Raw genomic sequence first — 25,533 nt, 5'->3', positions numbered from 1 at the left:
CTAGGCGGCTGCTACTGCTGTATGTAATCTGTGAAATACATTTCATTTCTTCTGTGACACGGTAAGTGAAGCATTAAATAATCCGCAAGCTTCCGTTCGAGCCCTGATTTCTCTCTTTTGTTTTGTCTTTCTGGTCCTTACTCTATATCTGTCTTGGTGGCTAGAGGATCTTTTTGCAGTCTGCTGCAAATGTCAGTTTTCTAAACTTTCTCGACAACGTTTTCTTCTCTCCAGGGATGCCCATTTGAGTTGACATAGCATTTCCGTAATATTTGCGTATTGATTGAATCTAGCGGTAATAAACTCAGCAGTACGCGTCTGAATTGCTTCAATATCCTCCTTTAATCCGAATAGGTGGGGATGTCAAACAGTCGAGCAATACCTACGAATGTTTTCCCATGAGTTTTCTGTAGGCGGTTTCCTTTTATTGATGAGCTACTCTTCTCTAAAATTCTTTCAGTAAACTGAAGTCGACCATTTGCCTGCCCTGCAACCGTCCTTAGAAGCTCGTTCCCTTTCATGTCGCTTTGCAGCGTTATGTCGAGCTATTTAATCGACGGGTCTGTGAAAAGCAGCACACCGCTAATCTTATATTCTAACATTACGGGACTGTTTCAACTTGCCAGCATTAACGTAATTTTCTCCATATTTTCAGAAAAGTGCCATCCATAAGATCAATTAGAAATCTGCTGAAGTCACCTTTTATCCTTTTTAGTGGATAAACGAAGATACTTTTCCGTATACAGATATCGTCAGAAGACAGACTGTGGTTATTTTGTTGATGATGCTGTGATGTACGGCAAGGTATCGTGCATTGTGTGTAAGGGCTTTGAGGATAAGATCTGAGAAATAGGGTCTCATAAAGAGGCATGTAGCCGTTTTTCCCTTGCCCTATTGACAAGTGAGATAGGAAAAGAAATGACTGGTTGTGGTACGGGGTACCCCACGCCACGCACTGCACGGTGGATTGCGGAGTATCAATGTAGATGTAGATGTAGACGTAGATGTAGACAGTAGCAGATCACTGTTCGCCATATCCTTCAGATCGTTTAAGTATACAAGGAACAATAGCGTTCCTATCGCACTTCCCCGGGTACTCCTGACGATACATCTGCCTCCAATGAACCGTCCAGGACGACGAACTCGGTTCTATTACAAAACAGCCTTCAAGGCACTCAAATATCTGCTTTTATGTATGCTCGGACTTTTGATGTCTTCTCTGAACGGAGTAACGTTATCTTGTCAACAACAGAAAGTTTTATAACGCTTTTCTCTGGCTTTATTCTAAATGAGCCAGTGAACTGGCCATCTTTTTGCCGTCCAGATTGTTTTACAATCCACACTAATTTAAATCCTAATTTCCGCTAGTCATTTGTAATGCAATTACGATCGGTTGTTTTGTGTGAGCTTGTACCTTAAAGTTATAGGTCATGTTGGTGATGATGACATTTAGCATTATTTTGTCTATACAATATTTTCTCCGTTTACTCAAAATCTTTTGACATCTGTTTTCTGACTGTAGGCGCGTTTTCTGCGAAGAATTCATGGTGAAATCTGTTTTACAGTTATCTCACTTTGCAGAATGAGTTGCTGAAGTTGTTGATGGAATCTTCACCAGAAGACTAACATGATGAATTCCATCACGGCAGTTCATTCTCTGCAAATCTTGTCATATCTGCATAAATACAGCAGCCCAAGTCCATTTAATATTCTTGTACAAGTTCCAGGTACCACACTTCCCTGCATGATCCAATTAACAATTCCTTTGCGTGTCAATATTGGTCCTATCATCCTACACACTCTTTTATTCCAAATGTGCCATTAATGTCTTCTTCCCTAGACTCAAACCAGTACCTCTTTGTTACATATTCGATCTACCCGCCTAGTTTTGAGCGTTACTTTGTAGTACCACTTTACAACAGTTTCTCCTCTTAACTGTATTGATTATCATCCACTTTTCAATTCCGTATACGTCTACACTTGAGACAGATACATTTAAAAATAATTAATAACACTTCATTCTGTATTCGATGTTAAAATATTTCTCTGTTTGAAGAAAGCTCTTCTTGCAGTGGCTGTTCTATATTTTATATCCTGTTCTGATATCTTCAGCTCTTTTGATGTCCATATAGATAAACTCGTCTATTCCTTTTATTTTCTCATTTCCTAATCTAATTGCCTCACCATCGCCTGAATTAATTCGATTACATTCCATTACCCTTGTATTACATGTATTGATTTTCATTTTGTAACTTGTTATCCTTTCAACTGAACTCCAATGTCCTTCACCGTCTCTGACAGAAGTACATCGGCCAACCACAAAGTTTTTGCTTGTTCTCTCAGAACTTTAAACCTCTTTCCAAATTTCTCCTAATTTACCTTTACTGCTTGCTCATTGTACAGACTGAATAACTCGGGGAAAACTCTTGTGTCACACTATTTCCCAATTTTACCTTTCCAATATTTATACTGTGAAAGATTTATTTGAATTTGCTTATTATACATATAAATTTTCCCCATGACAACGTGTAAGAGCCATTCGTACTCGTATATTGGTACTGCTTTCATCATCAAATTTGGCCACGTTGGTCATACCAGCACATGGCGCAAAAGGAAATAAAACGTGAGTGGTGCATTTGTATATTTACCAATGTCCAACCAGAGCACGACGCAGTCCATATCACTGTCATCTTTCGACGGCACACAGGCTGAAACCGTTCACTTTTCACACTACAATAGATCAGTAAGCGTTAACTACGTAGTTGGCGAGGTGAGTGCAGAATAAAATAGCACTAACTCGAAAATAAACTCGCTTATATTCTGAAAATTCTCCAATGAAAGTAACCAGTTGGATTTTATGTTTGATAACTGTTAACTGTATGTGTGTGGCCAAAACCAATTTCTGATAGTTCACTACTGCACGAGGAAGGTCAGAACGTTGCGACCTAGTGATGCAATAAAGCTTATGGTTTACTTAGGTTCTGTGGCACTGGTTTCATAAAATATAATTTCCAGTGTGCACATTCTAGCAAATAAATTTGTTCGTGCTTACTCAGACAGTTGTGGCATTCTCTATGGGCGTTTATTTACATATTCTAAAAATATAAACGGTATTCACACAGTCTGGAATATGTAGAGACTATAGCTCGTACTTAGCCTCGACAGTTGAAGTGGGATCTGCACGGCTGGTTCAAGCACCTATCACATCCAATCACGTCTCTTTGGCAAAGACTCAGTGTTGCCTCAGGTACCGCCAGCATGGTTTTGCATTTCGCACTTGAAAACCGGCGATAGTGCTGGCTGCTGTCGGGGTACTCCTTTGGGGATACGAAGTATAGGTGAGCACAATTGTCTGCATTATGTATTCCTCTATTGTAATTACCCTTCAGACTAAGGTTTGTTATTTTCTGTGTCTGTCCACTTCAACGGCAGCCCTACGGTAAATGCCATATGGTATCGGCAACACTTCTATCTTCAGATATCATCTGCAAATGTCAACAATGCCACCCACCCTTATGTATGGGGTGTCCCTCAAGGAACGCAATTTTTAAACTAAGCGCCTCTTTCAGTCTGTTAGGTTGCCGGATCTGAAATTTAAGTGGCTGTCTTCTATTGGCATTGCAATTACCGACTGTCATTGTCAACTGGCATTGGTTTTGTAATCAACCAAAATGGAGCGATACACGATGGATCAACGCATCCAAATTTTGAAAATGCATTTAAGTACGGTGAATGCTGTTTAGAGATCGAAGACTTTGAGTAATTTTTGGCAGGCGAGATGCGCCTAATGTGTCCACAGTGAAGAGACTGGTAAGGAAATTTCAAGATACAGAATTGACAGTGAACATCAAATCACCTGGAAGTCCCCGTCGTCGTCAATCGGTAGAGAACTTTGCTCTCGTCGGTGAGAGCGTCGCTACGATTCGAGAGAAGTCGATTAGGTGCCGTTCTCAACAGTTAGTCATTCCGAAATGCAGTTTGCATCGAATATTAATAAAAGACCTGCCACTGTAACAAGAAGTGAAGCCCGTGGGCCATATGAAGTGACGAACATTTGCCCATAGGGTTTTCACAAAACACGAAAGCTATGTGATTTTTGTGAGAAAATAATCTTCAGTGACGAGACACAGTTCCAGCATAATGGTTATGTGAATAAACAAAATTGTCGGATTTGGGGCACAAGGAATACGGCAAAAGCAATCCTCCCATGGTGCGTGATAAATGTCTTTATCCAGAAAAAGTCACTGTTTGGTATGGGGTATGGGCTGGCGGACTAATTGGGCTTCACTTTTTTGAAGACGAGACTGGAAAAGCAAATACAATGACTGGTGATCGTTATCGTCGCTTGATAACACAGTTTGTGTGGACGCTATTGCGAGAATTGAATGGGGAACATATGAGGTTCCAACAGGGTGGGGCAACCTGTCCGTGTCGATGAAACAACAGGGTTGCTGAGACAAAGATTCCGTGCTCGTCTCATTTCTCGCATGAGTGATCAGAACTGACCACCGAGATCCGTGATCTGACACCATGTGACTTTTTGTGGGGGTATCTCAAATCTTGTGTTTATGTGGACAATCCACGAACTATCCCTCAACTCATGGCAGAAGTTGAAGCTGTCACGGGTCAAATTCAAGCGGTACTTTGCTCTAGAGTTGTCGAAACTTTCTTGAACAGAGAGGATGTGTGCAAACTAAATCCTGGAGGACAATTGCCTAATATTTCGTTTCATATTTAATCAAAGTCTTAGAGTTTCATAGTGACATGGTAGTACCAGCAATTTCCAGATAAATTATGTGTTATTATTAAATTAAAAATTGCGTGCCTTATGGGACACCCTTTGGTTGGCCTGCTCTGAGCCTTGTGAGAAGGGATTATACGTTTCCTAATCTGTTTCCTTCCACTTATTGTATTTTGGAAGCTTGAGGACGATGTTAGTTCGTTACGAAATAAGTTGAGTTTAATGTGTTTTTTTTCTTTTTTATATTTTGTAGCTGTAGCTGTATTTTCTTATGTTAGCCTTGAACTCGTTCACAAATTTTAGTTGTCTTTCAGTAGGCAACAGTATTTCCAAGCTATTTTGTCGTGCTTTTTGTTATTACTCCACTGATATTGGTTATCTGTTGCGCTATTTTCTCTACCATCGACAGCCGCTGTGCTTGACTGTATTCTTAAAGGCCTGTGCCGGCCGTTGTGGCCGAGCGGTTCTAGGCGCTTCAGTCTGAAACCGCGCGACCGCTATGGTCTCAGGTTCGAATCCTGCCTCGGGCATGGATGTGTGTGATGCCTTTAGGTTAGCTAGGTTCAAGTAGTTCTAAGTTTTAGGGGACTGATGACCTCAGATGTTACGTCCCATAGTGCTCAGAGCCATTTGAACCATTTGTATGGGCCTGTGAACGAGGAAAAGGAGGACTGTGTGCGCGCGCGTGCGTGCGTTCGTGTGTGTGTGTGTGTGTGTGTGTGTGTGTGTGTGTGTGTGTGTGTGTGTGTGTGTGTGAGCGCACGCGCTTGCGGATTATTTAATGCTTCACTTACCGTGTCACAGAAGAAATGAAATGTATTTCACAGATTACATACAGCAGTAGCAGCCGCCTAGTTTATTCAGATAAACAAAATATCTGTCCTTTACAATTTCAGAAGAAATAAATAAACACCCACTGAGAACTTAGAACAGTTATGAAACGTGTTTGGTAAGACGGTCACTGTTAATCGTATTGGAGAAGTAAGTTTGAAATATGGGAAATATTTCAATAAAATTATTCCGGATGTGTGATTGCGTAATATCCGGTAAGACATTAAGCGCTGAAATGGACTCCGGTGGCGAAAGTCTACTCTCTTTGAAACTCGATTTGATCAACTGCACCTCGGCTAGAATATCGTGGACCGGAGTTCTTGATCTGTTGCACATTCAGAACCTGGAGATGTTGATGATTTGTCGGACATTCACAACGTAGAAGAGTGTCCATACATACGTTAAGTATCCGAAATGGACCTTATCAGCTGTTGCACGTGTTTTGTGAGGAAATCTCCCAATGCTACAGACGTTTATTTATTCGAGGCACTATTTATCACACGATCTAAGCTTGGTGCGTGTTATATGCGTAATTTATTATTCCAAATATCTGCGGTAGAGACACAGATATTTATCTTCTCTACACCGCAGATAGCCTGCTGCCGATGTAACTGAGTCCTTCAGTTATTAAGTGAAAGTCCAGTGCTTTTTCTTTGAAGAATTTCAACCATGCATACCCCTGTTGGAAGGGTGAGATGAGATGAAGGACTAATGAAATGGAGGACTATGTAAGCGTCACAGCCGGTTTCCAAATCATTTTGTATGTAACGAGAAACAAACCTACGCTTTCCATCGACACTGGACGTCGTCTGAAAGACGTCATTAGCAGTATTTGTTTCGTCTGACTCCAGCTACACTTTGCTAAAGCGAAATTACAAGTACCTGCCGAAACACCACAGGAAATACGCATGACGACTATTAGGAGAGGCACGCAGTGCATATATGTATATATACACAGTCAGCAAATGTGACATCACTATGCAGATAGGAAAAGAGATGTACTAGTTGATGAATGATACCAAGCAGTAAGGCACTAGGGAGAGGGGGAACCAGCCGACAACATTAGAGGCAAGCTGTGGCTTGTCTCTGCGGGCGAACACAGGCCATCAAGAAAACTGTTACGTAACACGTGCTTGCTGCAGATCGTTCCGTCATACAAACATACCGACCCAGAGGCTCTTTCTGCATGTGTTATATAACGTAGGAATCTAAGCTGCTATGCACGGCAGCTGCATCCAGTATGTAGTGATGGAGTTCGTTTTCAACGAGAAAGTTTGATTACTTTGAAGCTTTTAAAATATAAGAATCCGATTGATATAGGAGAAACAGTTTTCTTCGGGATGCGACCCTTAAAAGGTAGTTGTTGTTGTTGTGGTCTTCAGTCCTGTGACTTGTTTGATGCAGCTCTCCATGCTACTCTATCCTGTGCAAGCTCCATCTCCCAGTACCTACTGTAACCTACATCCTTCTGAATCTGCTTAGTGTATTCATCTCTTGGTCTCCCTCTACGATTCTTACCCTCCACGCTGCCCTCCAATGCTAAATTTGTGATCCCTTGATGCCTCAGGACATGTCCTACCAACCGATCCCTTCTTCTAGTAAAGTTGTGCCACAAACTTCTCTTCTCCCCAATCCTATTCAATACCTCCTCATTAGTTACGTGATCTACCCACCTAATCTTCAACATTCTTCTGTAGCACCACATTACGAAAGCTTCTATTCTCTTCTTGTCCAAACTATTTATTGTCCATGTTACACTTCCATACGTGGCTACACTACATACAAATACTTTCAGAAACGACTTCCTAACACTTAAATCTATACTCGATGTTAACAAATTTCTCTTCTTCAGAAACGCTTTCCTTGCCATTGTCAGTCTACATTTTATATCCTCTCTACTTCTACCATCATCAGTTATTTTGCTCCTCAAACAGCAAAACTCCTTTACTACTTTAAGTATCTCATTTCCTAATCTAATTCCCTCAGCACCACCCGACTTAATTCGACTACATTCCATGTTCCTCGTTTTGCTTTTGTTGATGTTCATCTTATATCCTCCTTTCAAGACACTGTTCATTCCGCTCAACTGCTCTTCCAAGTCCTTTGCTGTCTCTGACAAAATTACAATGTCATCGGTGAAACCTCAAAGTTTTTATTTCTTCTCCCTGGATTTTAGGAACTACTCCTAATTTTTCTTTTGTTTCCTTTACTGCTTCCTCAATATACAGATTGAATAACATCGGGGAGAGGCTACAAACCTGTCTCACTCCCCTCCCAACCACTGCTTCCCTTTCGTGCCCCTCGACTCTTATAACTGCCATCTGCTTTCTGCACAAATTGTAAATAGCCTTTCGCTCCCTGTATTTTACCCCTGCCACATTTAGAATTTTAAAGAGAGTATTCCAGTCAACGTTGTCAAAAGCTTTCTCTAAGTCTACAAATGCTAGAAACGTAGGTTTGCCTTTCCTTAATCTTTCTTCTAAGATAAGTCGTAGGGTCAGTATTGCCTCACGTGTTCCAACATTTCTACGGAATCCAAACTGATCTTCCCCGAGGTCGGCTTCTACCAGTTTTTCCATTCGTCTGTAAATGATTCGTGTTAGTATTTTGCAGCCGTGACTTATTAAACTGATTGTTCGGTAATTTTCGCATCTGTCAACACCTGCTTTCTTTGGGATTGGAATTATTATATTCTTCTTGAAGTCTGAGGGTATTTCGCCTGTCTCGTACATCTTGCTCACCAGATGGTAGAGTTTTGTCAGGACTGGCTCTCCCAAGGCCGACAGTAGTTCTAATGGAATGTTGTCTACTCCTGGGGCCTTGTTTTGACTCAGGTCTTTCAGTGCTCTGTCAAACTCTTCACGCAGTATCGTATCTCTCATTTCATCTTCATCTACATCCTCTTCCATTTCCATAATATTGTCCTCAAGTACATCGCCCTTGTGTTGGCCCTCTATATACTCCTTCCACCTTTCTGCTTTCCCTTCTTTGCTTAGAACTGGGTTTCCATCTGAGCTCTTGATATTCATACAAGTGGCTCTCATTTCTCCAAAGGTCTCTTTAATTTTCCTGTAGGCAGTATCTATCTTACCCCTAGTGAGATAAGCCTCTACATCCTTACATTTGTCCTCTAGCCATGCCTGCTTAGCCATTTTGCGCTTCCTGACGATCTCATTTTTGAGACGTTTGTATTCCTTTTTGCCTGCTTCATTTACTGCATTTTTATATTTTCTCCTTGCATCAATTAAATTCAATACTTCTTCTGTTACCCAAGGATTTCAACTAGCCCTCGTCTTTCTACCTACTTGATCCTCTGCAGCCTTCACTACTTCATCCCTCAGAGTTACCCATTCTTCTTCTATTGTATATCTTTCCCCCATTCCTGTCAATTGCTCCCTTATGCTCTCCCTGAAACTCTGTACAACCTCAGGTTTAGTCAGTTTATCCAGGTCCCATCTCCTTAAATTTCCACCTTTTTTCAATTTCTTCAGTTTTAATCTACAGTTCATAACGAATAGATTGTGGTCAGAGTCCACATCTGCCCCTGGTAATGTCTTACAATTTAAAACCTGATTCCTAAAACTCTGTCTTACAATTATATAATCGATCTGATACCTTAAAAGGTACTGAAAAAATATTATAGAAATATAAACTTAAAACAGCAAATGCTTTAATAACTAAATCCGATACAGGTTGTTGTCTAGTTATTGCTTATATTTCTGAGTATATTTCTAAAACTGAAAATTTCTTAGTGAAAACAACATATTGGAGCTGCATGAGGATCCGACTCCTAAAGTACAGAAAGAAGTGAGGTCAGCCATTAACAATGAAAAATTTCGTATAAAACCTTTCCAAAAGGAACTACTCATTAACATGCCGCAACTCTCAGCCCCTTAAACTTCGGTCCCAGTTCAAAATTCATAAACCTAATCATCCAATACGTCCAATTTCCAATAGCATGAATAGGGCGTATCAAGATTTAGCCCGATTTCTACACGAAACTTTGAAAAAATCTTTCGTTTTCGAAAATAATTATTCCGTTCCCAACAGCTACGTTTTGGTCCAAAATGTTAAAAACTTAGTATGCAGTTCAGACACCAAGCTCTTTTCCTTAAATATAAAAAATCTTTATACCAATGTCCCGGTACATGAGACGCTCATCATTGTGGAAGAAAATTTACGTCATTTTAAAAAAAAAATCCATCAGATGAACAATTACCGATTTTATGAATCTCATTAATGTTGTTGTCAAGTACAACTATTTTGAATTCGACTTACAACTGTACAAGCAATCTGATGGGCTCGCTATGGGCAACCTTTTAGCCGGCATCCTTGCCGACATCTTTAACAACTCCTTGGAAAAAAAAGCTGTTTAACCGTTTCTGAGCCGCTTCACTAGGTATCCTTTCTTGCACAAGATACGTTGATGATATTCGAGTGATTATAACGGACCCGCCGATAGCATTGATCATATATTTAAACTTTTTAACGACCTCCATGAAAATATTTCTTTTACTATTGAACTCGAAAACGAAACCGCCAATTGCATTATTTAAACTTGACCCTTACAATAGAAGACAATAACATCACTTTCAATATTTTTCGAAAAGAAACGTATACTGACCAAATCGTGCCTGCTTCCTCTTTTCATCCACAGTCTCAAAAAATGTCCTTTTTTCGCTCTGCCGTCCAACGTGCCACCCACATACCACTTTCAACAGAAAAGTTTAATGAGGAGATTAATTTACTTAAAACCATAGCAGTCAATAATGAATATAAATTTGAAATCCATTCGCTCCCCTACAGAAAGTTCTGGCGTTTATAAGATCATATGTGATACCTGCTCCTCCTATTATATAGGGCAAACTGGACGTGCTTTCACCATCAGATATAAAGAACATCTTTGGAGACAGAACGGCACCAGTCCCCTAAATTCATCCCTTGCCGATCATCTCTTAATTACTGGACACGTGCCTAAAGCCATTGGCGATAGCAATATTCTCCATACCGAAAAGAAGGGGCGTAGGTTAGATGTTTTAGAGGAATAGGAGATTTTCAAACATCTATATCGTCATGATGGCCTCATTCTCAACGAACAGCTGCAGTTGCGAAATAAAAACTTTTTCCACTGTATAAAGCCGTTGCTTGGTCTTTGATTCAGATTTCCTCATGCAGTTTGCCGAAATGTTATTTTCCTGTTACGTCTTTGCTGTTTTCTTGTATGTCATAACTGACGTTTTTTTACGTTACAAAATGTATCTCTGTTTAAAGCAGATAAATATGTAATTCGTGTTATTATGATTAGTGCTTATGTTATGCCTGAATCAGCTTCATTAAAATTTCATTTGTCTAATTTTGAATGTACAGTAGCATAGTTGTTTCTGCGGTTACTAGATGGCGCTCGTAGCAACACCATGTTTACTTCCCCACACTTTCTAACTTGGGCACCTCAGTTTTGTTGCAACCCGTGTTCACTCAGGTACGAGCAGCCCTTAGCGGCTCGCCATCTTATCTTTCTTACAACTTTTCATAACGTCGCCTTTCCGGCTTAGATTTCTTTAGAATGTGACTTGTAAGAACTGCATCTCTTTCCAGTCAGTACACACTTTAGTTTATTAATGTCTTATATACCTATTATGTTTTAGGACAGTTAGTTTAATTCTGAGGACGACGCTCATAGTAGCGTCGAACCCTGGTCAATTTTGACTTAATATTTGTGACTGAGGGCTTATTTGTTCTAATATAGAAATATAAAGTGTAAGTCTGCGACATAATTCTTTGTTGGAGATGACTAAAAGAGCTCCGGCCTTAGTGGCCGAGCGGTTCTAGGCGCTACAGTCTGGAACCGTGCGACCGCTACGGTCGCAGGTTCGAATCCTGCCTCGGGCATGGATGTGTGTGTTGTCCTTAGGTTAGTTAGGTTTAAGTAGTTCTAAGTTCTAGGGGACTGATGACCACAGAAGTTAAGTCCCATAGTGCTCAGAGCCATTTGAACAATTTTTGAATTAAAGGAGCGTAGGAAAGCTAGACACAGAGACTGGATACATTTGAAGGAAATAATAGTAAAAAGGATGTCGTATTAGAAGAAAAACAGTCTACGTGAGAACTAACTTTGAATAGTCGACAAATTGAGTGGACACATGGTAACATGGAATAAAAATTATACAGAATGTTGTATTTAGACGATATGCAGAGATCAGAGTATTACATTATTGTTATTTATTTATTGCTTTAATGATGGATTTAATTATTCCAGCAAGATTTTGCTGTGAATGTCTATATTATATAAAATTTCACATTACCTGACATTCTTCACATTTCGTCATTACATTTTATTTTAAGTTTAACACTTACAAATAGTTAAAAAGTAACAGCTACAGGATGTAACTGATGAAGAACTGTGTGAAAGGGAAGTGAGCTTTTACTTTTATCCCTCCTATCAACACTTCCCCACCCATCCCACTCCACATCAGGGCTCCTCTCTCATTCTCCCTCTCCACCCATCCTTATCCCTTTTCTCTTCATAATGCAACCCCACCCTTGCACCAAACTCCTCCCCACCCTCTGTCTTTCCATATTGCCTTCCTACTATCCACTCTCAACTTCTATGGCAGATATTCTCTCCTCCCAAAATTTTCTCTCCCAGGGCAGGTAATTCCGTTTTTTAAAGTGGAAGTCCAGTGCTTTTTCTTTGAAGAATTTCAACTTTATGCGATGTGGTTTTAAAATTTATATATTTTAGTGTTTTGTCTGTTTTTACTTTGATAGTTTTTTTTTAAATTTAAAAGAAGAAATTAAATATTTTTATAGAGCCACCAAACCAATTCATCCTGTGTACTGTTTTTAAAACTGTTGGGACCATACGAAACTAATTTTTCCCGGTCATAACTGTGGGTTCTCTGACTGCCCTGCAAGAAGGCTTATCAAACTAGAAACTATGAAATATTAGATCACCTTCTTACATAAATGAACAAACGATTTACTTGACTTTGACGCACTTACTTGCCACTTGATAATTTACAGCTGTCATTGACTTTGATAGCATCGCTTGATGTGTAGGTTAACAAACTTCCTCTTCCAGTGCAAAATGCAACACTTACGAAAGTACATTTCATCAGAATCTTTGATAGTTACTGTCGTATACGGTGATGTTGAGTGCTGTAGCTGAAGTCTCGTTCTGGGCCTCAGCACTTGCATGCTCGACACTGTCTTCACCTCAGCATACTGGCGCTGCTATGCTGAGGAGGATGCGTTGTCTTCAGGAGTTCCTTGCGTTGGCTGTTGGTCATTGTAGCAAGTGCTCGCTAGTGTCTTTGGTATCGATTTCCTTTGCCGTCTGGTTTGGCATCGCATTCTCTGGACGATACCACAAAATCATGTGTAACATTTCTCTTTTAATATCATTTATCATCTCTGTTATAGTTTTAAGAATGCTCTTGGCTGAAGAGCGCATACTGTACTAGCGCCCATAGGCAGTGAGAGGGATGAAACAACAATAAAAGAAACAGAAGCTATTACTGTTAGTGAATGAGATAAAGAATGTGGCAGAAAGAAGTGCTTCAGATATTTCTTAAATGTGGCAGCAATGATGAAAGTGTATTATTAGACGGTAGGGGTGATACAGAAGCGTACACAGCGAGGAGTTGTAAAACTGGTGCCGTTTTGGGTTATATAGATATTGCGGAAGCTAATCAGTACCCCACAAGTTTCCGTTTCACGTTCTATGGAATTACGTCTCGGAATTACCTGAGGCACAGAAAGCAGTGACCGTTTTCCTGAAAATGACCTCCGTGTTTTCCGTGCATTTCAGTCGCTCCGGTGGTAAGCATACAACATCATCAGAAATTGTGCTGAACGCATTCTCTGAAAATTATTTCGTGCAGTTAGTTCATGAGCCCACGCGAATAGTAAACAGTTGTGAAAACACATTTGACCTCTTAGCAACAAATAATCCTGGGCTAATAACGACCATCAAAACGGATACAGGGATTAGTGAACACAGGATTGTCGAAGCGAGACTGAATATTGTAACCCACAAATCCTCCAATAATAAACAAAAAATATATCTGTTCAAAAGAGCAGATAAAAATTCACTTGACGCCTTCCTGAGAGACAATCTCCACTTCTTTCATTATTAACAATATAAGAGTAGACCAGATGTGGCTTGAATTCAAAGAAATAATATCGGCAGCAGTTGAGAAATTTATACTAAATAAACGACGGAGCTGATCCTCCTTGGTACACAAAACGGGTCAGAACATTGTTACAGAAACAGCGAAACAAATAAATTTAAACCGACGCAATTTCCCCAAGATTGGCGATCGTTTACAGCAGCCTGAAATATAGAGCGGACTTCAATACGAGATGCTTACAACAGATTACACAACGAAAATTTGTCTCGAAACCTGGCAGAAAAGCGAAGGAGATTCTGGACGTATATAAAGCATTCTAGCAGCAAAACAATATTGTGTTCTCTGCGCGATAGCAATGGAGATACTATCGAAGACAGTACTACAAAAGCAGAATTACTCAACACAGCCTTCCGAAATGTCTTCACAAAAGAAGACGAAGTAAATATTCCAGAATACGAACCAAGAACAGCTGCCAACATAAGTAATGTAGGAGTAAATATCCCCGGAGTAGTGAAGCAACTTAAATCACTTAATAAAAGCAAGACTTCTGGTCCAGGCTGTATACCAATTAGTTTCTTTCAGAGTATGCTGGCGCAATAGCTCCATACTTAGCAGTGCGGGATTAGCCGAGCGGTCTAAGGGCGCTGCAGTCATGGACTGTGCGGTTGGTTTCGGCGGAGGTTCGAGTCCTCCCTAGGGCATGGGCATGTGTGTTTGTCCGTAGGATAATTTAGGTTAAGTAGTGTGTAAGCTTAGGGACTGATGACCTTAGCAGTTAAGTCCCTTAGGATTTCACACACATTTGAATATTTTTGCTCCATACTTAACCATCACATACAACCGTTCGCTCGACGAAAGATCCGTACTCAAAGACTGGAAAGTTGCACAGGTCACACCAGTATTCAAGAAAGGTAGTAGAAGTAATCCATTTAATTACAGGCCCATATCATTAACGTCGATATGCAGCAGGATTTTGGAACATATATTGTATTCGAACATTATGAATCACCTCTAAGGAAACACAAATAGCTCTTTACTCGCATGTAGTATTGAGTGCTATTGACATGGAATTTCAAACTGATTCCTTATTTCTGGATTTACGGAATGCTTTTGACACTGTACCACACAAGCGGTTTGTAATGAAATTGCTTGTTTATGGACTATCGTCTCAGCTATGTGACTGGATCGTAATTTCCTGTTAGAGAGGTCACAGTTCGTAGTAATTCATGAAAAGTCATTGAGTAAAACAGAAGTGATTTCTGGCGTTCCACAAGGTAGTGATACAGGCCCTTTGCTGTTCCTTATCTATATGAACGATCTGGGAGACGATCTGAGCAGCTGTCTTGGGTTGTACGCAGGCGACGCTGTCGTTTATAGTCACCAGAAGATCAAAACAAATTGCAAAACGATATAGAAAAGATATCTGTATATTGCGAAAGTTGAAAATTGACCCTAAATAACGAAATGTGTGAGGTCATACACCTGAATGTTAAAAGGAATCCGTTAAACTTCGGTTACACGATATATCAGTCAATTCTAAAGGCCGTACATTTAACTAAATATCTAGGAAATACAATTACGAACAACTTAAATTGGAAGGAACACACAGAAAATGATGTGGGGAAGGCTAACATTAGACTGCGTTTCATTGGCAGGTCACTTAGAAAATGCAACAGAACTACTAAAGAGACGGCCTACACTACGCTTGTCCGTCCTCTTTTAGAATACTGCTGCGCGATGTGGGATCCTTAATAGATAGGATTTACGGAGTACATCGAAAAAGTTCAAAGAAGGGCAGCACGTTTTGTATTGTCGAGAAGTACGGGAGAGAGTGGCATAGAAATGATACAGGATTTGGGGTGGACATCATTAAACAAAGGCGTTTTTCGTTGCGGCGGAATGTTCTCACGAAATTCCCGTCATCAACTTTCTCCTCCGAATGCGAAAACATTTTGTTGACACCGACCTACACAGGGAGAAATGATCACCATGATAAAATAAGGGAAATCAGAGCTCGTATGGAAAGATATAGGTGTTCATTCTTTCCGCGAGGTACACGAGATCGGAACAACAGGGAATTGTGAAGGTGATTCGATGAACCCTCTGTCAGGCACTTAAATTCGAGTAGCAGAGTATCCATGTAGATCTAGATGTAGAAAAAGTTGGATCGTGATAATTGGCCTTCCTTATATGACACTATAGACTTTTTAAAGAAAAATGGGGAAGGGAGTAATTATTCACGTTGAAAATTGAAATTAACATGTGATGAGATATTACCGTTACCCCAGTATTGAGGCCTGTGGCACTCCTGGGGGGGCGGGGGGAGGGAGGAAGGGAGTTTTAAGGGACACCTTTTCTTTCCATAGATAACACACGTAGATCTGGGTACACACAGAAAACAACGTCGTCGAGTTTCATGCCGTGACTTTTCTTCCAGCAATGGATACTCTCTAGGTGAAAGTATGCAGTATTGAGTTCTGTAAGTACAGTTGTCTCAGCTGCTGCACTTGTATCATCTCCATGAAATAAAGTACTATTTACATTTCCGGGAACAAAAAAAAAAATGTTTCTGAGGAATTCTTTACGGAATATCAGACGAGTAAACTGGTCGATGTCTAATGACGTTTAGACAAGTTTCTGGTGGTGAAAGCTGAATATACCAAGTAATAAATCAGCAGAAACACCTCTAAGTATCGGCTAGTCACTCCGCTGACATCCCGAGAAGAAATCATAGGCGAAATTCGAAGAGAAAAGAAAATATCATCTAATGGCAAGCTCTAATCTCGCACTTTGAAGGGCGTTCAAAACCAGCAGTCAGCAGAAAGCGTAAGCGTTGTTACTATAGCCTTATATGTACTTGTTAATATATTAATGTCTGACGAATATCGTTATTAGAAGAAGTTAAATAACACAGAGGCGATCTGCGTGCCCAGAACGTGTAGTGCCTAGGTCTAGGAGCCGTAAGCCGATTGTCAAATTACGACCAGCTGGCCTGTCCCCGGCTATCGGCTTGCCCTCTGCATTTACACCGCACCCCGCTATATATTTACCCTGCTCGATAGATAAGGGAGGGGCGACGCATCGAGAGCAGCCACTTGTAAATCACACCCGCTTCGCTGCAAGGACCTCGATAAGGACAGTGCGTTTCCTGCTACAAGTGGCTCTCTGTGACTAACGTTCCGAAACTCGACGGTACGAGACGCACGCAGTCTTCGATTGCTGATAGCCTTACGGAGTGAGTGTACCCCGCCAGAAGCACCGTACGACACAAAACGCCCAGTGACGGTCCACCCACCGCTCCTACCAGTTGTTCTAGTTAGTGAAATCCAAAAAAAGAAAGGCAGGCTCAAAATCATCGTACTTGTTGCTCCGTACACTGGCATATCTTCTCGGCATCATACACTATGCGCAACAAGTACATCTCTCTTCATACCTGCATAGTGATGATACATTTGAAGATGCCTTATTACACAAGGTGCATCAGCTGTCCATACTTGTGGGTTTTGTGCAACCCACAACGCCTTCGAAACGACGCACGTGATGTTCACACTCTCTCCCTCGCTACGTGTAAACTGGTAGTCCTACAGAAAAAAAATGGACAGGACATTTCTGTAGGGAATTCAATGTAGTTGTGTTTTGTACGCTGATACGTTTTCGCTGGAGGCCACGGTTTTCGAGTTATTGACGAAAAACTTATTTTCTGGTCAATTTTGTAGGTTTTTCTTGAATAATTCGAAAACTACAGCGTCTAGCGAAAACGTATTCGAGTAAAAAATTCGACTGCATTATATTTCATTCAAAAAGGTCCTGTTCATTTTTTCTGGACAGTGAATGAGAGAATACGAAAATCTGCGCTTCGTAATTGAAGCTGTCGCGTGTTGCATAAAACACGCAGACAGGTGCAGCTGAATATATATCTATATATACTGTGTGTCAAATCACACATTTTCTGTTGTGTTTCTGCTGATATTTGAAATAACCACTACTCCGGCTGTGGCCGAATCACCTTGGACCGCTCTCAACGGTACCGCCATGCAGCTACACTGCTCCGTTGCGGCTGAAGTAATGATTATTCTCCCTTTATATTGTCCCTGCTAATACATACCGATAAAAAGAATATCGCACTAGACTAATCAGGGACTGTTCAATCAATAGGAAGGTACAATTACGCTTTACATATTATTTTTCTTGTAACGGGAAAGAAACCTACGCTTTCCGTCAACAATAGGCGTCGCATGAAACGCATGATGAGCAATATTTGCTTGGGCTGACTCCAGTTACTCATTGCAGATCTGACGCTGCAAGTGTCTGGCGAAACACCAGAGAAATTGCGCCTGACGATTCCTTAGACAGCCATCATCAAAACGTACAACAAATCCGATTTCACGCAGAAGCCTGCGTTCAGATGCAAAAGCACTATGATATGGTTGTCGTCGCTACTGGAACAGCTCAGCACAGCTGCCGTTGTATCGCCCTTCCACTACATTGAATGAAACCATACACGAAGTGCATATCGTACAGTTCATCAGTAAACGTATCCATAGTGATGTGTACCACTGTTAGCCTTCAACTAACACTGCCGGGAAAAGAAACTCGACACGGAACAGTGCAGTAACGAATGCATACTTGAGGCGACGAGTAAAGTGATTACAACAGCAAGTACCGTGAGAGGACGGAAAAAAAATTGTTTCCGAATATGGCACACAGCGCTTACCGTCAACATTTGCACTATTGAGCACTGGTTTCACTGCAATACAGATACAAGGTTAACTGAGGCAATAAACCAGACATAAAGAAATAGTAACTCCGTAGCGAGCTGCCGGAAACCTTGGCTGCGTTTTACCAAAATACTGAGAAGGTATCCCTGAACAACCTCTGAAAGTTTGTCGTTGGAGTTCTTGTTTCTCTCTTTGTGTGTGTGTGTGTGTGGGTGTGTGTGTGTGTGTGTGTGTGTGTGTGTGTGTGTGCGCGCGCGAGAGGCAGAAATAGATCCAAAAAAATTTGTGGTATAGTCTTATGGGACCAAACTGCTGAGGTCATCGGTCCCTAAGCTTACACACTAGGTAATCTAACTTACGCTAAGGACAACTCACATACCCATGTCCGAGGGAGGACTCGAACCTCCGACGGGAAAATAGATTCAGAATTAATCTTTGAAAATGTCGCGATTCTAATAACAGAAATTGTAACTATACAACGTAGAAAAGACGAAATGTTCTTAGAAGATAAATTAAACAAAAAAAGTAAAAAGAAAAGAGAAAAAACTTCGTGACTTAGATCAATGTACGGGATAGGATAACGGAACAGCGTAAAAAAAAAAGACAATGGGTGTGCTTGTGTTTGACAATATGATACACCAGGCATCCGTCCGACGAATCTCGTGCGCAACCATATATCCCGGACGTGCGTGCTCTTATGAAAGTTGCCGAACTGCTGGCTCAGTGTCCACTCTGCACTTTGCTCCTGACATAGCAGGACGGTCGTCGCACGCACACGCACAGACACACACACACACACTCACACACACACACACACACACACACCGTATGGCGCGCTGACCGCAGGCTTAAATCTGTCTCCGTCACTGTTGATGCCGGCGTTTCTAATATGGAATATAGCATACGAGCATGGAGTGCATTAACTATGCTGGGAGGGGCGCAGCAAACAGTGTAAAATATTTCAATGTTCCACGTACGACCCAAGCGCTGAGCATGGTGTTGGGCGGAAAGCAGTACCGTGGGGTGGAGGGTGGCAGGCTCCGTTCGCCGCATACTCTCCAGGCCGTTCCTACGACTCAGGCAGGTGGTTCACCAGCTGTAGCCGGAGTAGGCGAGTTACGAGCGGCCTTGGAATGCGAGAAAATCGTTGTACCATTGTACCACTTCAAACTGATTTCTCAGCACCACCCGCTCACAGAGCTGAGCACGAACCCTACAAATTGACTGTGGCGCATCGGATACACCCGCTCAATAACAGTACTGCAACTGGCTGTCGCAGTCTATGATTCATAGAGAGGTTGATCCCGAAATGCTCTTTTTTCTGCTAACGCATGGCCATTTTTATTGCTGTATGCTGAAGTCGCAGAAAAATCGACGAAAGAATTCTGAGAATCCTCGTCAGTTAAACCAAAACATTACCTTAATAAATAGATGAACCAGGCACATACATTATTATTTACGTCAGTATGCATTTCGGGTTTTATATATTTCGATGGTACTTCTAATTTCTATAGTAGTGAATGTTCCAAATTTCAAATGGTTGCAAGAACTATGGGACTTAACATTTGAGGACATCAGTTCCCTAGACTTAGAACTACTTAAACCTATCTAACCTAAGAACAGCACACACATCCATGCACGAGGCAGGATTCGAACCTGCGACCGTAGCAGCAGCGCAGATCCGGACTGAAGCGCCTAGAACCGCTCGGCCAAAACGGCAGTGAATGTTTCTCCATGAATATCTCACCTAGTTATGTAAACATGAATTAATTTAAACTCAAGCGCCTTTCGAGATATTGTTTTCTTGTCTTAACCTTTGGTGCGAGTTGCACTGCAAACACTGATAAAATCGAGCGAGAGACTACATGGTTAAGATTCCAAGAGTCCATTAGCGGAGAGAGAGATAGGTATATAGATAGATAGATAGATAGATTGAGAGAGAGAGAGAGAGAGATCATTTCAGGCAAATTCCGGGGTATTTCCCCAATAAAGCTCACATGTAGGTTCTTTGTACGTTGATAGAGCGTATCCTGATGGAAGGAGTAACTCGCTCCTTCCTTTCTTTCTATTTTTATACAAGGAAATGTAGCCTTTTTATTCAGTAACCGACGAGATAATTTCAATTTAAAGAAGAACCTGAAAATAATGACTGTTAAATACTTATTTAGATGTTCCAAATCGATCGTTACTTAAAACAGCACATTTATGATGAGACACATATAAGGGGCGACCAAAAAGTTTCTGTTCGACGGCCTTACAGTCCCGAATCGGTGTGCGAGTCAGGCAAAACCGTAGTGAGCGTTGAGGCAATCATTCCACCGACGCACGAGTTTGAGGATTTCCGTTTGTTAGAACATCGTGTCCTGTTGCGTGAAGAAATTCTGAACTGCTTGCTGCACATAGTTGTCCTATAGGAATCGTCGACCTTTCGAGGCCTTTTCTAACAAAACGAAGGCGCGAAAATCGCGTGGGGAGAGATCAGGTGTACAGGGAGGATGTTCGGGTGTCTTCCCCCTTGAGCTGTTGCCCGTAACGGATAAGGCTGGCGTCCCAGATCGACTGTCGTCTTGTGTGGAGACGGGATCAGCACAGAACGCACCATTCCACAACGATGGCCATCGAAAGACATCCTACTCCCTACACCACCTTCATTCTACAATGGATGACTACCGGTGTTTGTCCTTCGGCAACCACCAAGATTAACAGCACGTTGGTCGCTTTGGACGGTTTAGTAATATCATCGCCATAACTTACCTTTCTGAATATACTCACGCACGTTGGAAAGATTGGTTCAAATGGCTCTGAGCACTATGGGACTTAACATCTGAGGTCATCAGTCCCCTAGAACCTAGATCTACTTAAACCTAACCAACCTAAGGACATCACACACATCCATGCCCGAGGCTGGATTCGAATCTGCTACCGTAACAGTCACGCGGTTCCGGACTGAAGCGCCTAGAAACGCTCGGCCACCGCGGCTGGCAAATGGCTACATATCGGTGCTTATATACCCGCATAAGAGTCGAGCTTTTTTATATGTATGCTGCAGCAATGCCAACAAACGGAACTTTTTTATCGCACCTTACATGTAGCTGTATTTGGCCACATTCAAGAATATCGAATGGAATGGTAGATAATGGTTATGAAAGATACTGGCTCATCACACTGATACATTGTTAAACGGAATATAGTGACAGCTTTGTTAAGTAATGGGTCTGAATGACATTAAATAGAAAAGACAAATTAACGTGAAATATCGAATCTTTTAATTCAGGAAAAATCACTGTACTCGATAAATATGAGCACTATATTAAACATTAGAGCTAGTATTAATTGCTCCGTACTCAAACAAGCGTTCCCGTAGAGAGATACGTACGTTATTGCGTTCAGCATCAATATGAGTACATTTCTTTTGTTGCTGCGCCACGCCGTACTATAAAAGCAAATACTTAATTACGTGCTGACGTTTCAACTAACTTGGGTTTACACTATGCATTCCTTACCGAATGCAAACAAAATAAAGCAAAACATTCTCTTAAGTAGATCAAAACACTGGCTCGCATTTACTTCATTTCCTTTTATAGATCTTCGCTGTATTACACTCAAAAGAGTTTTACTTAACATGTCATTATGGCAAAGGGAAATGTGTGATACGATGCGGAAGTTGTGGAAATCCCAACTCTTGGATCGCAATTCTTTTATGTAAAACTAATTTTGCAACCAATGTTCTTAAGTCTAATAAAGGAGAGATACGCCTTCGGCTGCAGTTGTATAACATTACAGCAATATTTCGAGCGTTTTCTTCCTTCTGGTGAATCTATAAAAGTTTTTGGTAACACTAATGTGGATTACATTTCAACAATAAAGTAATGTATTAGGAAGTGAAAGAAAATCCGTTTAGGTATTTTCTATACGTTCGTAACCCTCTACTCAAATTTAAGAACCGACGGTAGTTTCCATAAAAATTCAGCATAAACAATATTTTTCCATTGTATCGAAAGAAGAGAAATTATCTTATCAGAAGTACTTGAAAATAAATCGCGGGGTCGAAGTTATATAGTGAAAATCTGGAAATCAATGTAACTTCCAATTTCTAATTTTCTAATAAATAACAGGTCTGCACCAAAATATAAGCGCTTGACATATATCGATATAACACTCTTACTAATGTTCTCGAAAATAAAAATTTATTCATGAACACTCAGAAAGGTATAGCTTTCCGTTTAGAATGCTTGGAATAGGGAACGTACAGGGATGAAATTAAGAGCATGATATCCATATATATAATATTCTTAATTAGAATAGTATACGGAAAATCTGTGAACTTTAATGATTTTGAAATGGGATCTAATTGCTCTGTAACTGAAGGCTTAAACGGACAACGAGACACGAATGAGTATTTTTGTACGCCGTATCTGATTTAGCGAAGTCACTAAACAGCGACAGAATGCAAGCGTGACGTACCGCTACTGATATTTTTATATTTATTCATTGTGAAAAATGTTCTGTGGTTCGAAAAGTCAGAGCAGTATTCAAACAACAGAAGCGACATTCACATAAAATAAACGAAAATACATATTTACATGTCGCTTTTGCAGTTACATTAATGTTACGAGATTTGCGATGTTTCCTAACAAACATAAATGAATTACATTTGAACGATGAATCGTTTTTGCTCGGCGTACAGTGATTTCTGGCCGGTAAGTTGGTTTACGATTGCTAGAGCAATTCCTGTAAATCGAGCGTTATACCATACGTAGAAAATAAACTGTGTTCTTCACAAACTCGGCACACAATTAAAACAACAATTTACGCTTAGACATCGTGTCTGTTCCAAGAAGGAAACAAGAGCTTCGAAACGGTGGTCAGAATGCGTAAGGTTCTGTGTGGGTGCCTGGTGCAACCTCAAGATAATTCCGTATAGCGATAGAAAACCGTACGGTACGCAGCTCGAACTCAGATCTAACAACCGAAAATCCGGAGTCAGACTGTAAAAGTGCTCTGGAAATTGTGTAGAATACGTGATGACGTCCATAAACAAAATAATTCTTCCAAGTTCAATTTATAAGTGTGCACGTACAATGAGTATTTCTTAGTATGCGAGATCGTCCTTATAGCCAAGAACAAGGTCGGGGAACTGTGTAATACTATGTCGAAGACGAGTGACATCGCTGACAGTAATTTGGTTAACACAAGAATCATAACTGACGTCACGTCTTAGGATCCGTTTTGTTATTTGTTGTAATAAACCGTCTAGATCACAATTTCTTTAATTAACGACTATTTGTTTCATTCTGCTCTCCAGATCATTATCAGGTTTGACGAACTCAATCCTGCGGCGCGATCCATAAAGGTGATCTGCAGAGCAGATTGAAACTGGTAGTCGTTATTAAATATATTGTGATGCAAATTGACTTTCTCATTTCTTAACAGAAATTGTTTTGAAAATTCTAGTAAATTTCCACGAAATGGCGAAGAACTTCGTTGAACAGCCTCACTGCTAACAAAGTGATGCTGTTTCACAGTTAAATTATGAAAGCCTTCCGAGCTGCAAATTTTAGCAGATTCTGTGGAATACGGAAAGCTGGGATGTAAAATGTTTCATGCTATTACCGAACATTTTCACTAGAAGATTTGGAATGGTGGAATGATCAAAGTCAGACGTCCATTGAGCACTATTGACCGTTGAAGATGCGATCCAGATGTCCAGTTGAGGTCAACAGAACGGACAGCGTTAAAGAATATTCCATCTTAATGCAAACCCTGCTGAATGTAAGTTCACGAAATAGCTGATAGGTAGGCACCTCATCTAAATGGCTTTCATCACACAGGGACAGAAGAAAAATGATTCCAGCGTGGAACTGGGTAATCTTAATCGCAGACAACCGGGAATTTTGCACCTGTGGTTCAAACGTGGAGACACAGTTACTTACCAGAGGGGAAATGGCAATCAAAGCAATGGGCAAAGACTGGTGAGGGAGTGCTGGGAAAGACAGTGACAGTTTTGTCAGCTGGTAAGCTGGTGCTCACTGTTTGCTGATGTTCCCTGGGTATAAACCTCATAGATGACATGAGAAGAATTATAAGTAGGGACCATTATGCATTGATCAATTTTTACAGTGAGCAAAATTAATTAATTGCCATTTTACGGAATTTTCGACGTTAACAAACTTTTACAGCGAATAAAATTAACACGAAGTGCCAAGAGAGCAGGTAGAAATCTCATACCAATAGGGATCGAATCCAAAATCTTCAGACTTGTTATGTAATGCTGCAATAAAGTAATTGCTCCAGCAAGCCGGTAACGTGCTTAAGCAGACAGCTAATCAATCAAACGTTAAAATTTTTAAGAAATTTTTACGATGAGCAAAGAAAAGCAACGTTTTCGATGTCAAGAAACGTATTGCACAGAAGTAGTTCACCGGCGAACTTGACGCTCTGCTGTTAGTATTCAACACGATCCGTGTATTTTTTATGTCTCTTTGATCAAGCTTATTACTGGTTTTACGATGTCGTCCATCTTTTTCTGTATATTTTCATCTCTATGTGATTACTACAATTAACTTCCTTTCGGTTCGTTGTGCATGTTGTAATTTTTGTCTGCGTCTATTACTTTTCGTCTCTGTTTTTCTAAGTTAACTACTTCCAGATGCAGTAGCTGACATTCTACTACTTAATCACATCTTACGACAAGGGTTTACATAGACACCTTTTGTGACCCATTCTTTCTAGTGCCTCTTTATTTGGCAACGAATGTGCCAATTTAATTTTTACAATTCTTTGGTATCACCACAATTCAGATTCCTTCTTCTTCCACTATATGAAGTTTTAAGATTCTCGGGTGATTTATATCGACAAGGCAGGCAGAAATTCCAACCACTCCACAACTATAGAAGCATACAACAGAAAGGAAAGTACACGAAACTGCCTTGCTACAAACACAAATATTAGCCTACACTTCTCCTCCATAGAAATATTACCAGCCTCCACAGCCTGGCGGACTGTGGCATGCTTGTGTGCTGGCGCTCGACTTGGAGGTAAGCCGATTCGAATTCTGGTGGTGAAAATTTTCACTGCCGGTAAATGGCCGGTGGCGTAAAGGTCCTGATCA

Source organism: Schistocerca americana, chromosome 7, assembly GCF_021461395.2.
Source record: "Schistocerca americana isolate TAMUIC-IGC-003095 chromosome 7, iqSchAmer2.1, whole genome shotgun sequence".
Classification (NCBI taxonomy): Eukaryota; Metazoa; Arthropoda; class Insecta; order Orthoptera; family Acrididae; genus Schistocerca; species Schistocerca americana.
The sequence above is the reverse complement of the archived record's forward strand: the minus strand, read 5'-3'. Positions refer to the sequence as shown.